The sequence below is a fragment of the Scyliorhinus torazame genome, chromosome 5 (genome assembly GCF_047496885.1).
Source record: "Scyliorhinus torazame isolate Kashiwa2021f chromosome 5, sScyTor2.1, whole genome shotgun sequence".
NCBI lineage: Eukaryota > Metazoa > Chordata > Chondrichthyes > Carcharhiniformes > Scyliorhinidae > Scyliorhinus > Scyliorhinus torazame.
This window is the reverse complement of record NC_092711.1, coordinates 90,382,313-90,399,561: the sequence shown is the minus strand read 5'-3', so window position 1 is coordinate 90,399,561 and position 17,249 is coordinate 90,382,313. Positions and strand designations below refer to the sequence as shown.

At 46.3% G+C, this 17,249-nt stretch overlaps 1 long non-coding RNA gene across 1 annotated transcript; it reads right to left on the bottom strand.

Moving 5' to 3' along the window:
* Positions 1–2,323: 2,323 nt before the first annotated feature.
* Positions 2,324–16,945, bottom strand: LOC140418919 (uncharacterized). Its single transcript, XR_011945418.1, has 2 exons — positions 16,863–16,945; positions 2,324–8,137 (listed from the first exon to the last, which is right to left on the bottom strand). It is a non-coding gene; the product is annotated as an uncharacterized lncRNA (long non-coding RNA).
* Positions 16,946–17,249: the final 304 nt, after the last annotated feature.

The following is a 17,249-nucleotide window of genomic DNA, read 5'->3' as shown; positions in this document are numbered from 1 at the left end:
CCAACTTTTTGCGACTCATGCACTAGCACACCCAGGTCTCTCTGCACAGCAGCATGTTTTAATATTTTATCATTTAAATAAAAATCCCTTTTGCTGTTATTCGTACCAAAATGGATAACCTCACATTTGTCAACATTGTATTCCATCTGCCAGACCCTAGCCCATTCACTTAGCCTATCCAAATCCCTCTGCAGACTTTCAGTATCCTCTGCACTTTTTGCTTTACCACTTATCTTAGTGTCGTCTGCAAACTTGGACACATTGCCCTTGGTCCCCAAGTCCAAATCATCTATGTAAATTGTGAACAGTTGTGGGCCCAACACTGACCCCTGAGGGACACCACTAGCTACTGATTGCCAACCAGAGAAACACCCATTAATCCCCACTTTTTGCGTTCTATTAATTAACCAATCCTCTATCCATGCTACTACTTTCCCCTTAATGCCATGCATCTTTATCTTATGCAGCAACCTTTTGTGTGGCACCTTGTCAAAGGCTTTCTGGAAATCCAGATATACCACATCCATTGGCTCCCCATTATCTACCGCACTGTTAATGTCCTCAAAAAATTCCACTAAATTAGTTAGGCACGACCTGCCCTTTATGAACCCATGCTGCGTCTGCCCAATGGGACAGTTTCCATCCAGATGCCTTGCTATTTCTTCCTTGATGATAGATTCCAGCATCTTCCCCACTACCGAAGTTAAGCTCACTGGCCTATAATTACCCGCTTACTGCCTACCTCCTTTTTTAAACAGTGGTGTCACGTTTGCTAATTTCCAATCCGCCGGGACCACCCCAGAGTCTAGTGAATTTTGGTACATTATCACGAGTGCATTTGCAATTTCCCTAGCCATCTCTTTTAGCACTCTGGGATGCATTCCATCAGGTCCAGGAGACTTGTCTACCTTTAGCCCCATTAGCTTGCCCATCACCACCTCCTTGGTGATAACAATCCTCTCAAGGTCCTCACCTGTCATAGACTCATTAACATCAGTCACTGGCATGTTATTTGTGTCTTCCACTGTGAAGACCGACCCAAAAAACCTGTTCAGTTCCTCAGCCATTTCCTCATCTCCCATTATTAAATCTCCCTTCTCATCCTCTAAAGGACCAATATTTACCTTAGCCACTCTTTTTTGTTTTATATATTTGTAGAAACTTTTACTATCTGTTTACTATTTGTTATATGACTTCATTTTGAATTGAATAGATCTCGAGTCTTCATCCTAAATAACTCTGAAATATACACCATTGAATTGCAAACATGACTGACCAAGAAAAGAAAGTGTTTCACTGGGTAACAGAAATTCCATGAATCTTTGTTCAGTTTGACCAGTCAGCTTTTAAACAAAGTCAAATATAGTTAAATGGAAGTGAATTGAGAATTATGTGTTGCTTATATTTGACCCCTGTGTTTTGGTGTGAAACATTCTGCAGCCTAAATACCGTTCATGTATAAGAGAGGAGGGGTGACAGCAAATCCGCACTGATCCTGGATTTCCTCATCTCCTTGCGTGGCTTTTCCTGTTTCTCCATCATTAAGGCCGAATCTTTCAAAAATGTGGTTCAGTTAAATCTCTAACATTTCCTCTAATTCAGTTACAGTATCGTTTGTGTCTGTCTATATAAGCTGTCTAGCTACGTTTCGGAGGGTGATTAAAATCTTAATCTACGTCTACAAAGCCATTAAATTCTTTTGTGAACTGAGCAAACTGCCAAGATCCGCACTTTGTTTTTTCATGTATGGAACAATCTGTCTGGACTGTTCGCAGAACAATACTTTTTACTGTACCTCGGGACACGTGACAATAAATCAAATCCAATCAAAGAGACAGTTTCTTACTCGTCTTCAAATTGAAAAGAGTCTTCGTAAAAATTATTCATTCATGGGAGGTGGGCGTCACTGGCTGGGCCAGCATTTATTGCTCATTCCAATTGCCCTTGAACTGTGTGTCTTGTGAGACTATTTCAGAGGGCACTTACAAATCAACTACAACATTGCTGTGGATCTGGAGTCACATGTAGGCCAGGCCATGTAAGGAGAGCAGATTTCTTGAAGGACATTAGTGACCCAGACGGGTTTTTACAACAATCAAGAGTGTTATCATCAGACATTTAATTCGAGACTTTTATTCAATTTCAGCATCTGTCAAAGGCAGATTCGATCCCAGGTCCCCAGAGCATTAACCTGGGTCTCTGGATTAGTCGCCCAGTAACAATACCATTACTCCAATGCCTAGCCCACATATTTTTGGCAGAATATGGTGTCTCGTGTTGTGTTCTGTGATCTTGTCTTGCAATGATTCTACAGAACTGCTGGTGAATTAACCAGAACAATGATTTATTAATGTACACGTGGTAAGGATGCTAAGTTATCACAGAATTACATTAAACACTCTTGGAACTACCCTTATGTGCGACTGGCCTCCTGTATGCCTGACAACCTTCTGCTGGTAGCAGAATGTCACCTGACTGATGCCTGACGCCAACTACTGGTGGGAGGTCACACTGCTGAGTACATGTAATATATACAGGCTTATCACCACATCTCGTAACTTCTCGGAATTATCGAGAAATTAATTTTTTCAAACAAATTCTGATCGCTCTGCAGTTTCTGGAAACATTTTGGTTGATCGTGTTATTTTTAAAAATAAAGATCTAGTCTTTGCAATATAATTACCTAATACACCAATTCACTAATCATAATCAATGTTCACTGCTGAATAAACTTCAATTTAATTATTGTTTTTTGCAATGAAATCAATACATAGTTAATATAGAAAAGGTACAGAAGGTGAAATGGCTGCAGAAAGGCACATGTTAGAGGTATAAAAGGGCTTCCTTGACCTTATTACTAAGGCCAGTGAATACACTTTGAAAATAACAATTTACGGGCAGCAAGGTGGCGCAACGGTTAGCACTGCTGCCTCACGCGCCGAGGTCCTGGGTTCGATCCCCACTCTGGGTCACTGCCGTGTGGAGTTTGCATTCTTCCAGTGGTTTTGTTGGCCTCATCCCCACAACCCAAAGATGTGCATGTGTGGATTGGTCACGCTAAATTGTTCCTTAATTGGGAAAGCTTAATTGGGTACTCTAAATGGTTTATTTATTTTATAATGAAAATAACAATTTTAAAACCAAATGTGATTACACATGCGTACTTACAGCTTCCTACATTACAACAGTGAATATGTTTCAAAAGTACTCCATTGGCTTTAAAATACTTTAGAAGGTCCAGTGGCAGTGAGAGGTTTTATAGAAATGTACATTTGTTCTAATTGTCTGCAAACTAAGATATATTACACTCGGTGTCCTAACCAATTTATTGATAAAGGTTGAGTCTTAATGTTGTGCAATAACCACGTCACTGACACCATTTTGAATACTCTGTGAAATTCCAGACACACCACATGTACAATTATTTGTTGTAAAACACAGCGAGTTGTTGTGATTTGGAATGCACTGTCCATAAATGGTGCCAGAATCTCATTGGACTGTAACTTCCAAAAGGGAATTTGTTACATTCTGAAAAAGAAAACAAAATAGTTGAACTCTGGGATTAAATGGGTCGCTGTACAAAGAGCTGGCACGGGGAAAATGGGCCAAATAGACTCCCCTGTGCTCCAGCAGCCTTGTGTACATGTAAAGCGAGTGGTAACAACCTGGAACCTACTGCCTATGAGGGTAGGAGATGCAGAGATGACGGAGGGATTGCAATAGGAAATTGGACAGGCGCTGAGAGAAATAAACCCACAGGGATTAGGGGATAGAACGGGGCAATGGACAGACTGGCTTCCTCCACAGGGAGCCGACACGGTCCCAAAGGGCTGAATGGCCCCATTCCCCACCCTCCAGATGCTGTGATCTCAGGAGAGAAATTCAGCTGCTCCAGTTTCCAACTAACTGGAGTCCCTCATCCCTGGTGCCATTCTTGTAAATGTCCTCTACACCGTCTCTAAGAACTTCACATCTTTCCTAAAGTGTGGAGCCCATTTATAGGGTTCCATTCCAGAGGGAGAGAATTGAAAAGTACGGAGGAAATGTTCAACTTGTTTAAAACGATGGTTCGCATACACTGGGAGCTCTGTCAACATTAATGATCTCCATTTCGAAAAAGGAAGTAGAGGCACTGGATAAGGTGCAACGAAGATTCATGATATACATGAGTCCCTCAACTCATAAGAGCATTTAACACTAAGGAAAGGCAGGGACTGCTTTTTTCTGGAAAAGAGCAGACTGATGGGTGACCTGATGGAAGTCTTTCAGATTATGAAGGAATTCAATAATCCAATAGGAATTTCAATAGAAACCTCTTTACCCAGAGAGTGGTGAGAATGTGGAACGCACGACCACAGCGAGTGGTTGAGGTGAACAGCATGAATCCACTGAACGTAAAGCTAGACACATACACGAGGGAGAAAGGAATAGAAGGAGATGCTGATTGGGGGTGGGGGGTGGGGAGATATGGAGGAGTGGGTGGAGGATCATGTGGAGCATAAATACTGACCCAGACCATGGCTAACCTGAGCCGGTATGGGAATTTAACCTGCGCTGTTGTGTTACTGAGCACAAACCAGCCACCCAGCCAACTGAGCTAACCGATCCGTATGTAAATCTTTAATAATTCCTTAAACATTAGTGATTGCCTGTCTCCCGCCACACTATTTAATGTAGTTTCCCAGTGCACTTCAGACAACTTGCCCCTCGTACCCTAATAATTTGTGGGCAGCACGGTAGCATAGTGGTTAGCACAATTGCTCCACAGCTCCAGGATCGATTCGTGGCTTGGGTCACTGTGTGTGCAGAGTCTGCACGTTCTCCCCGTGTGTGTGTGGGTTTTCCTCCGGGTGCTCCGGTTTCCTCCCACAGTCCAAAGATGTGCAGGTTAGGTGGATTAAGGGCCATGTTAAATTGCCCTTAGTGTCCAAAACTGCCCTTAGTGTTGAGTGGGGTTACTGGGTTATGGGGATAGGGTGGGTCTGTGGGCTTGGGTAGAATGCTCTTTCAAAAGAGCCAGTACAGACTTGATGGACCAAATGGCCTCCTTCTGCACTGTAAATTCTATGATAATTCCATGAATTTTCATCTGTGAGAAGCACCAAGATAAATGAAACAAAAGAACCATGTAACCACCACAGCCCATCTTCATGGCAATGTGGCATGATTTTGGGGGTTTCCAAACAGAAATGGTAATGAAACATCTTCTAAACTCCAAACACCCTTTCACTCTTTGATCCTTGTGAAATGTGAAACCAGATATTCGCAAGAAGGCTTAGCGAGAATCAGACCATTGGAGACGAAGCCGTGAGACTGGCCAATCCAGCAGAAAGAAACCCTCTGACCAACCCCATTGACCAACAGAATGAACAAAATGCAGTCCTGGATGTAATTGAGAACAGAAACAATAACAGCAGAATCCAATCCCTGTAATCAGTTGTGAACTTGTTGGTGTCTCAGGAAGTGTGATGAATTACAAACTCCCTTCGCACATTGAGAGCAGGTGAACAGCCTCGCACCAGTATGAACTCCCTGGTGTGACTGCAAATGGCATAACCAATTGAATCGCGCAAATAGAGGTAAACATCTGTGTGTTATGGGGCTGACACCCACGCAGACACTTGGAGAACGTGACTCCACACGGACAGTGACCTGGGGCCAGGATTGAACACTGGTCCCCAGCTCTGTGAGACCGCAGTGCTACCCACTGCGTCACCTAACAATATAGATGAGGGAACAGAATGGAATATCGCCAAATTTGCAGATGACACAAGTTGATTGGGAGGGTGAGCTGCGAGGAGGTTGCACAGATCCATCAGCGTAATTTGGACAAGTTGAGTGAGTGGGCAAACAAATGGCAGATACAGTATAATTTGGAGAAATGCGAGGTTATCCAGTTTGGTAGCAAAAAGGAGAAGGCAGACTTAGCTGAATGGTCATAAATTAGGAGAGGGCAATGTGCAACGAGACCTAGGTGTCCTCGTACACCAGTCGCTAAAGGTAAGCATGCAGCTACAGCAGGCGGTAAAGGAGGCAAATGATATGCTAACCTTCATTGTGAGCGGATCCGAGTACAGAAGCGGGGATATCCTACTGCAATTATACAGGGTCTTGGTGAGAATATGGTGTGCAGTTTTGGTCTCTGAACCTGAGGAAGGATGTTCTTGCTCAAGGGGGAGTGCAGCGCAGGTTTTCCAAGCTGATTCCTTGCATGGTGGGACTGACGTATGAGAGACTAAATCAGTTAGGATTGTATTCGCTGACGTTCAGAAGAATGGGGGATCTCATTGAAACCTATAATATTCTAACAGGACTTGACAGGGTAGATGCAGGAAAGATTTTCCTGATGGTGGGAGTGTACAGAACCAGAGGTCGCAGTCTGAGGATACGGGCTAGACCATTTAGGACAAAGATTTTTTTTAAAATTTAGAGTACCCAATTAATTTTTTCCAATTAAGGGGCAATTTAGCGTGGCCAATCCACCTAACCTGCACATCCTTTTGGGTTGTGGGGACGAAACCCATGCAAACACGGGAAGAATGTGCAAACTCCACACGGACAATGACCCAGAGCCGGAACCGAACCTGGGACCTCGGCGCCGTGAGGCAACAGGGATAGCCCACTGAGCCACCGTGCTGCAGCAATTGAGGACAGAGATTTGGAGAAATTTCTTCACCCAGAGAGTGGTGAGCCTGCGGAATTTGTTACCACAGGAAATAGTTGAGGCCAATACATTGTATGTTTTCAAGAAGCAGTTAGATATAGCACTGAGAGCGAAGGGGATCAAAGGATATGGAGAGGAAAGCGGGATTGGGCTATTGAGTTGGATGATAAGCCATGATCATAACGAATGGCAGAGCAGGCGCGAAGGGCAAAATTTCTATGGAATCCCTTCCCACACTAAGATCAGGTGACTGGCCTCTCCCCGGTGTGTATTCGCTGGTGTGTCTGCAGGTTGGATAACTGTGTGAATCCATTCCCACAGAGGGAGCAGGTGAATGGCTTCTCCCCAGGGTGAACTCGCTGGTGTTTCCGCAGGATGGATAAATCACTGAATCTCTCCCCACTCAGAGCAGCTGAATGACGTTTCCTCAGTGTACTCGCTGATGGTTCCGCAGGCTGGATAGCCAAGTGAATCCCTTCCCACACTGAGAGCAGGTGAACGGCCTTTCCCCAGTGTGAACTCGCTGATGGCTCCGCAGGTTGGATAACCAAGTGAATCCCTTCCCACACTGAGAGCAGGTGAATGGCTTTTCCCCAGTGTGCACTCGCTGGTGTGTCTGCAGACTGGATAACCGAGTGAATCCATTCCCACAGACGGAGCAGGTGAATTGCCTCTCCCCAGTGTGAATTTGCTGGTGTGTCTGCAGGCTGGATAACTGTGTGAATCCATTCCCACAAACGGAGCAGGTGAATTGCCTCTCCCCAGTGTGAACTCGCTGATGTCTCCGTAGGGTAGATGAATCAACAAATCCCTTCCCACACTGGGAGCAGGTGAATGGTCTCTCCCCAGTGTGAACTCGCTGATGTTTCTGCAGGGTAGATAAATCAATAAATCCCTTCCCACATTGAGGGCAGGTGAATGGTCTCTCCCCAGTGTGAACTCGCTCGTGTTTCCGCAGGGTGGATAAATCAATAAACCCCTTTCCACACTGAGAGCAGGTGAACGGCCTCTCCCCAGTGTGATTGCGTCGATGAATCCCCAGCTCAGATGGGACTCTGAATCCCTTCCCACAGTCCCCACATTTCCATGGTTTCTCCATGTTTTGGGTCTCCTCGTGTCTCTCCAGATTGGACAATCAGTGGAAGCCTTGTCGACACACAGAACATGTGCACTGTCTCTCCTCACTGTGAATGGTGTGATGATTTTACAGGTTGTGTATCTGGTTGAAGCTCTTTCCACAGTCAGTTCACTGGAACACTCTCACTCGGGCGTGTGTTGTGTGGGTCTCGGTGCTTTTCCTGTCACATTCACGTTTAAAATCTTTCGAAGCCAACAGATTGGACAAACATTTCTCCTTCTCGCCGATGATATTCAGAGCCCAATGATATTCAGATCAGAAGGAATCGAGTGAGTTTGTCACATCGAGACGTGATGTTTGAGATTTCTGTCTGTAATTCCTCCTCTTCCAATATCCTTCAAAAAAATTTTACAAAAGTCATCATTGTTAGTACAGGATAGAAATTCACCGTAACTTCACTGCAATGTAAGCCTACTTGTGACAATCAAGATTATTATTATTAAAATTCAGAACAGACAATTCTAGTTCCTATGGAACATCATTTTCTCTCGTTCTCCAAAATCTCCATCCCACACAATCTCCCTCCATTCTCACTCTGCTGAATCTAATATTCACCCTCCCAATTCTCCTGAAGGTGCTGATTCATGTTGATTGACAGATCCAAGCTCAGTTCACTGCTTCCTGACTGGGACACAGAGATTAAAATAGGAGCAAGAGTAGGCCAATTGGCTCACCGAGGCTGCTCAACCATTCAATGAGATCCTTGGCCGATCTACCTCAGCACCATTTTCCCCACACAATCCCCATATCCCTCGATATCTTCAATATCTAGAAGCCTATCAATATTTGTCTTGAACATACCTGATGACTGAGGCTCCACATTCCTCTGGGGTACAGAATTCCAAAGCTTCACCACATCCTCGAGTGAAGAGATCCCCCCTCATCTCAGCTTTCTCTCTATTTCCTACTTGTTCGCCATAACCCTGAACTCCATTATCAATCAAATATCTGTCAACCTTGTGCTTCAATACATTCAATGACCCCCAGATACAACTGGTCCCTGTGGAAGAGAAATCCAAAGACTAACAACCATCTGAGGGAAGAGATGACTGGAAATCTATAACGTAGCTACAGTCTGATATTACAAGACAAGAAATAATAATATATTTACTTTATTACAAAACGGTAAATAATATATCTAATCTGTACAATGTAACAACACTAGCCATATCTATGTCCATTATTAATTGAATTGCCCTGAAATGTCAGCCATCTCCTGGGGAACCCACCCCATTAATTGTGAACATTAGGAAAGAGACAATTTTTCGGAAATAAATTTTGAGTAACCAATTAATTTTTTCCAATTAAGGTGCAATTTAGCGTGGCCAATCCACCTACCCTGCACACCTTTGTGTTGTGGAGGTGTTACGCACGCAGACACGGGGAGAATGTCCACACGGACATTGACCGGGCCGGGATCGAACACGGGTCCTTGGCACCGTGAGGCAGCTAACCATGGTGCGACCAGAGACCATTCTTTTAGGGAAGGAAGGAAACCCTGGCAGGTGGGCTGGAAGATTCACAAACACCCGCTGGAGGCCCCAAACCCCCCAGTAAGACCCATTGATTTTATCGTCAGTCTGCAGACAGGAGCTGGAGAACTGAACCCAGGCAGAGGAGAGGGAGGGAGAAAACTGGGAGTGGAGGAAAGAAATGGTGCAGATGGTGAGATGGGTTTGGATTTCAGCCCAGGGAGGATGGAGTATGTGTGGGATGGGGGATTTACAGCTTTGGGGGAACAAGAGGGAAAAATGTTCCAGAGAAACTAGAATTGTGTGTTCAGAATTTCTATCCTAGACTGTCGGTAATGGGGATTTTGTAAAATTTGTTTTTAAAATTTTGGCTTTTGTTTATTTATTTATTTATTTTAAAATGTTTTTATTCTCCATTTTCACATTTTCCTTCAAAGTTTACACCCCACCCACAGACAGTAAACGGTAACAAATACAAAATCAATCCCCTTAATAATAACAACGATCCCACACTCCCACCACCCCAAACAATGGCCCACCTGTCAATATATGCATCCATTAAAACAAACCCTCCCACGGTGGAAACAAAAAACAAAGGAGAAAAAGAAAAAGGAGTCCGGGACCGCCCATGGTCACCATTAACCCATAGAGTCCACTCCCCCCCATCCAACCTCTGAAAGAGTACCGTACATGATACCCAAGAGTTGTAAACACCTCCCCTCCCCCCTCTCCAACTCCTCCCATCCACTGCCTCCTGTAAAACTCCTCCCCCCAACCTCGGTTCCTTCCCCCCAACTTTCCACCCCGGCTAGACCACTCGGACCCTGTTCTGCCAGGCTCCGATGGCCGCAGCTCCTCCCCCGTTCACTGACCGGCTTAAACCGGCCAGCGTGGAGGCCCCCACCCGGGTCCCTTTCCCCCTTGCCCGGCCCGAGGAAAGCCCAGAAATCCCCTTTTAGCACACAAACCCCGCATACACACCCACTCCCCAAAGAACCTCATTTCGAGTGAAAGTCCCATCACTTCCCTTGTCCAAATATATACAACATTGGCTCCTTTAGCCCATACGCCCGCATGCAGTGAAACAAAAAAGAAGAAAATACAGTCGTAAGGTTACATTTGCACATGGCCATTTCTCAATTTCTCAGTTCTGCCAGTCCTTCTGCCTTCACAAATTCCTCCGCTGCCAAAATAAAAGTCCTTGAGTTTGTAAGTCACCCTCAGCTTCGCTGGATATACAATGCCGCACTGCACCTTGCTAATGTACAGTGCCCTCTTCACCCGGTTGAAGGCAGCCCGCCTCCTCGTCAGCTCCACCGTAAAGTCCTGGTATACAAGTATATCAGCTCCAGCTCACTGCACCACCCGCTTCTGCCTGGTCCAGCACAGGACCTTCTCCTTCACACTGTACCTACAGAAGCACAGAGTCACTGCCCTTGGCGGCTCACTCGCCTTTGGTACAGGACTCCACGACTGATGAGCCTGATCCAGTTCATATTGGGAGGGTCCTCCCCCTCCCCCAATAGTTTCGCCAGCATCGTGGCAAAATACTCAGTCGGCCTCGGTCCTTCAACTCATTCGGGCAGCCCCACGATCCTCAAATTCTGTCGCCTGGATCTACATAGAACATAGAATACAGCGCAGTACAGGCCCTTCGGCCCACGATGTTGCACCGAAACAAAAGCCATCTAACCTACACTATACCATTATCATCCATATGTTTATCCAATAAACTTTTAAATGCCCTCAATGTTGGCGAGTTCACTACTGTAGCAGGTAGGGCATTCCACGGCCTCACTACTCTTTGCGTAAAGAACCTACCCCTGACCTCTGTCCTATATCTATACCCCTCAGTTTAAGGCTATGTCCCCTCGTGCTAGCCATTTCCATCCGCGGGAGAAGGCTCTCACTGTCCACCCTATCTAACCCTCTGATCATTTTGTATGCCTCCATTAAGTCTCCTCTTAACCTTCTTCTCTCTAACGAAAACAACCTCAAGTCCATCAGCCTTTCCTCATAAGATTTTCCCTCCATACCAGGCAACATCCTGGTAAATCTCCTCTGCACCCGTTCCAAAGCCTCCACGTCCTTCCTATAATGCGGTGACCAGAACTGTACGCAATACTCCAAATGCGGCCGTACCAGAGTTCTGTACAGCTGCAACATGACCTCCTGACTCCGGAACTCAATCCCTCTACCAATAAAGGCCAACACTCCATAGGCCTTCTTCACCACCCTATCAACCTGGGTGGCAACTTTCAGGGATCTATGTACATGGACACCTAGATCCCTCTGCTCATCCACACTTTCAAGAACTTTTCCATTAGCCAAATATTCCACATTCCTGTTTTTCCTTCCAAAGTGAATCACCTCACACTTCTCTACATTAAACTCCATTTGCCACCTCTCAGCCCAGCACTGCAGCTTATCTATATCCCTCTGTAACCTGCTACTTCCTTCCACACTATCGACAACACCACCGACTTTAGTATCGTCTGCAAATTTACTCACCCACCCTTCTGCGCCTTCCTCTAGGTCATTGATAAAAATGACAAACAGCAACGGCCCCAGAACAGATCCTTGTGGTACTCCACTTGTGACAGAACTCCATTCTGAACATTTCCCATCAACCACCACCCTCTGTCTTCTTTCAGCTAGCCAATTTCTGATCCACATCTCTAAATCACCCTCAATCCCCAGCCTCCGTATTTTCTGCAATAGCCTACCATGGGGAACCTTATCAAACGCTTTGCAGAAATCCATATACACCACATCAACTGCTCTACCCTTGTCTACCTGTTCAGTCACCTTCTCAAAGAACTCGATAAGGTTTGTGAGGCATGACCTACCCTTCACAAAGCCATGCTGACTATCCCTGATCATATTATTCCTATCTAGATGATTATAAATCTTGTCTCTTATAATCCCCTCCAAGACTTTACCCACTACAGACGTGAGGCTCACCGGTCTATAGTTGCCGGGGTTGTCTCTGCTCCCCTTTTTGAACAAAGGGACCACATTTGCTATCCTCCAGTCCTCTGGCACTATTCCTGTATCCAATGATGACATAAAAATCAAAGCCAATGGTCCAGCAATCTCTTCCCTGGCCTCCCAGAGAATCCTAGGATAAATCCCATCAGGTCCCGGGGACTTATCTATTTTCAGCCTGTCCAGAATTGCCAACACCTCTTCCCTACATACCTCAATGCCATCTAATCTATTTACCTGGAGCTCAGCATTCTCCTCCACAACATTATCTTTTTCCTGAGTGAATACTGACGAAAAATATTCATTTAGTATCTCGCCTATCTCTTCAGACTCTACACACAACTTCCCATCCCTGTCCTTGACTGGTCCTACTCTGTCCCTAGTCATTCGCTTATTCCTGACATACCTATAGAAAGCTTTTGGGTTTTCCTTGATCCTTCCTGCCAAATACTTCTCATGTCCCCTCCTTGCTCGTCTTAGCTCTCTCTTTAGATCCTTCCTCGCTACCTTGTAACTATCCATCGCCCCAACTGAAACTTCACACCTCATCTTCACATAGGCCTCCTTCTTCCTCTTAACAAGAGATTCCACTTCTTTGGTAAACCACGGTTCCCTCGCTCGGCACCTTCCTCCCTGCCTGACCGGTACATACTTATCAAGAACACGCAGTAGCTGATCCTTGAACAAGCTCCACTTATCCAGTGTGTCCAACACTTGCAGCCTACTTCTCCACCTTATCCCCCCCAAGTCACGTCTAATGGCATCATAATTTCCCTTCCCCCAGCTATAACTCTTGCCCTGCGGTGTATACTTATCCCTTTCCATCCTTAACGTAAACGTCACCGAATTGTGGTCACTGTCCCCAAAGTGCTCACCTACCTCCAAATCCAACACCTGGCCTGGTTCATTACCCAAAACCAAATCCAATGTGGCCTCGCCTCTTGTTGGCCTGTCAACAAACTGTGTCAGGAAACCCTCCTGCACACACTGTACAAAAAACGACCCATCTAATGTACTCGAACTATATCTTTTCCAGTCAATATTTGGAAAGTTAAAGTCTCGCATAATAACTACCCAATTACTTTCGCTCTTATCCAGGATCATCCTCGCCATCCTTTCCTCTACATCCCTAGAACTATTTGGAGGCCTATAGAAAACTCCCAACAGGGTGACCTCTCCTTTCCTGTTTCTAACCTCAGCCCATACTACCTCGGAAGATGAGTCCCCATCTAGCATCCTCTCCGCCACCGTAATACTGCTCTTGACTAGCAGCGCCACACCTCCCCCTCTTTTGCCTCCTTCTCTGAGCTTACTAAAACACCTAAACCCCGGAACCTGCAACATCCATTCCTGTCCCTGCTCTATCCATGTCTCCGAAATGGCCACAACATCGAAGTCCCAGGTACCAACCCATGCTGCCAGTTCCCCTACCTTATTTCGTATACTCCTGGCATTGAAGTAGACACACTTCAAACCACCTACCTGAACACTGGCCCCCTCCTGCGACGTCAAATCTGAGCTCCTGACCTCTATACTCTCATTCTCCCTTACCCTAAAACTACAATCCAGGTTCCCATGCCCCTGCTGCATTAGTTTAAACCCCCCCAAAGAGCACTAACAAATCTCCCCCCCAGGATATTTGTACCCCGCAGGTTCAGATGTAGACCATCCTGTCTGTAGAGGTCCCACCTTCCCCAGAAAGAGCCCCAGTTATCCAGAAATCTGAATCCCTCCCGCCTGCACCATCCCTGTAGCCACGTGTTTAATTGCTCTCTCTCCCTATTCCTCATCTCACTATCACGTGGCACGGGCAACAACCCAGAGATAACAACTCTGTTTGTTCTAGTTCTGAGCTTCCATCCTAGCTCCCTGAAAGCCTGCCTGACATCCTTATCCCCTTTCCTACCTATGTCGTTAGTGCCAATGTGGACCACGACTTGGGGCTGCTCCCCCTCCCCCTTAAGGACCCGGAAAACACGATCCGAGACATCACGTACCCTTGCACCTGGGAGGCAACATACCAAACGTGAGTCTCTCACGCTCCCACAAAATCTCCTATCTGTGCCCCTGACTATAGAGTCCCCAATTACTAATGCTCTGCTCCTCTCCCCCCTTCCCTTCTGAGCAACAGGGACAGACTCTGTGCCAGAGGCCCGCTGTTTTTTCCCCGTCCCTCTTACAGTTACCCATCTATCTCCAATCTTTGGTGTAACTAATTCCCTGAAGCTGCTATCTATGACCCCCTCTGCCTCCCGAATGATCCGAAGTTCTTCCAACTCCAGCTCCAGTTCCCTAACTCAGTCTTGGAGGAGCTGGAGATGGCAGCACTTCCTGCAGGTAAAATCAGCAGGGACACTAACGGCATCCCTCACCTCAAACATCCTGCAGGAGGAACATTGCACTCCCTTCCCTGCCATTCCTCTAACTTTCTACCAAGATCTGGCTAACAACTAAATTAATTTTTTTTTATATATAAAAAAAATAAAATGATTAATAACAATAATAAAATATGGTACTTACCTCACACCAAAGGGTTTTATTGTTACGTTAGAGGAGGAGGGCGGGTGGGAGACACTACACGTGTAGTGTCTCGGGTTTCCTCTCCACCAGAATTTATTGGTGAGGATCTTCCCAGAAGTCCGCAGGTCGACTTCCTGTTCCCACCTTAAACACTAGAATTTAAAAAAAAATTTAAAGGAGAAACTTACCTCCCAGAAATCACTTCCGCACTGCCCCCGCTGAAATGGACTAGCCTGCTCCGCTCCTGCTGAAATCTACTTGGCCTGCAAGGTAAGTAAGTTGTTAATCTGTACTCACCTCACCACAGACAGCGACCTTTTAAATGGTCCCCTCTGCCTCGCAGCCCCCGCGCTTTTTCAAAATTCCCGCGCTGATTCTAAGGTCCCAGCTCTCACTCCCGAACTCAAGAGCTGACCTTCAAGGTAAGCAAGTTAATCTGTATCTGTTTTCCAGGTCTTCCATTTTTCCTCGCAGATCCTTGTTAATCTCCATCACCTTCCGCATCTCCTTCCCCATCGAGCTAAGTTCATCATCGTGCTGCAATAATGTCTCCTCCACTTCCTTCAGCGCCTCACCCTGCTCCCGCACCTCCGCCACTGCGCTCGCCACCACCGTCCTCACCGGGGTAATCGCCTCCTCCACCAGCACACTCAAAACCTCCCTCATCTCCTTCCTCATTGTCTCCATGTGTTGTGTAAACTGCCTTGCGAATTCCGCAGCCATCACATTAGTCATTTCTTCAGCTGTATACAATGCGGCCTCCCCTGGTGCTCCAGCATCCATTTTCCTTGGTGACCCCACAGTGACCTTTTTTACGGCCGTTTTTTAGCTCACCCTCGACATTTTCCTTCACTGTGCCTCCTCCCTGCTTTTGCCGCCTCCATGGCCCCTGGGACCGTGCTTAAAGTCCCGAAAATGCTGTTCCAGAATGGGAGCCCTCCAATGTGCGGCTGCCTCCTGCCCGCCATCACCGGAAGTCTGGCTTTTGTTTATTTTTGATTTTAAATTTTTTAAAATTACCCAATTGTTTTTCTCCTAATTGAGGCGTAATTTTAACGTGGCCAATTCACCGACTCTGCACATCTTTTTGGATTGTGGGGGTGAATCCCACACAGACACGGGGAGAATGCACAAACTCCATACGGACAGTGACCCAGGGCCGGGATATAACCCGGGTCATCGGCTAACAACTGAGCCACCCTGCCTGTCCCCAGTGATTTCTTTTATAAACTTCTCTATCAGGATATTACAAGGGGAGAATTTACAAATGGAAACTCCAATCAAACTTCACATCAAGATTTAACAGAGTCACCTCATTCATCAGGACCTGAATATCATTAGCCTGTGAATGTGGAAGAAGAAATGTTTGTCTGTTCCGTCTGAAGGAAAAGATTTTCTTTTTAAAAAATAAATTGAGAGTACCCAATTATTTTTTTTCCAATTAAGGGGCCATTTTAGCGTGGCCAATCCACCTATCCTGAGCATCTTTGGGTTGTGGAGGAGACCCACGCACACACGGGAAGAATTGGCAAACTCCACACAGACAGTGACCCGGGGCCGGCATCGATACCAGATCCTCAGCGCCATAGGCAACAGTGCTAATCACTGCACCACCCTGCCACCCCTAGGGTTGTGAGTTTCTGATGTGTCTCCGTGTGACTGAACAGAGCCGCACATGGGGTCAGATAGCCATTGAGTTAGTGGGATCCATGGAGCAAAATTTGCTTGTTTCTTTACTTCTCTGTTGCTACTCTGATCAGCAATTAGATAAATGGGTCTGTGCAAACCGGGGTAATGGGAGGTCAAGTAACCAAGACAAAGGGTAATGCAGTTTGCTGGCCAGGTTGTCTCCATTCTGAGCAGTGTGGAATATCTCCCAATAATTGAAAATATTGCCCCCAACAAACATGGCGGCCGCACATGCGCTCTACTGCTCACTGTCTCGAGTAAAGATGGCGGTCGTTATTCTGAACCGATCACTGGACCCTCTCAGTCCCGCTCCGTGAAACAGGGAAACTAGGAAGTAGTTTTTCCGGGTATGGGCTTGCACGACATGTTTAAAAAAACTTTTTACACCCACCAGCCAGACCTATCGCTCCCGCGTTGCACAATATTCCTCTTATCCTTTGTTGACCCCAGATATAAAATCGCCATCGCCATTACCCGCACTGCGCATGCTTCAGTCGAAGTCCCACCCACCTTCACTCACTCCGATTGGTTGGAGGACCATCCACTCCCGCTCGGTCCTCTAACCCCGCCCCTCCTCCTATTGGGCCGGAGCTGCCGTCAATCACTCCCCGGGCATTGTGATGTGGGGCATGCGCAGTGAGACTCATGTCCAGGGACAGACGCTAGTTTGTCTCATCTTCAGGCGGGAAGGAGTCAGCGGTCGGGACAGTGGGTGGGAGGGGAGACTTCACAAACACCAGTGGAGGCCTCAACACTCCCAATAACAAACTAGCGGCAC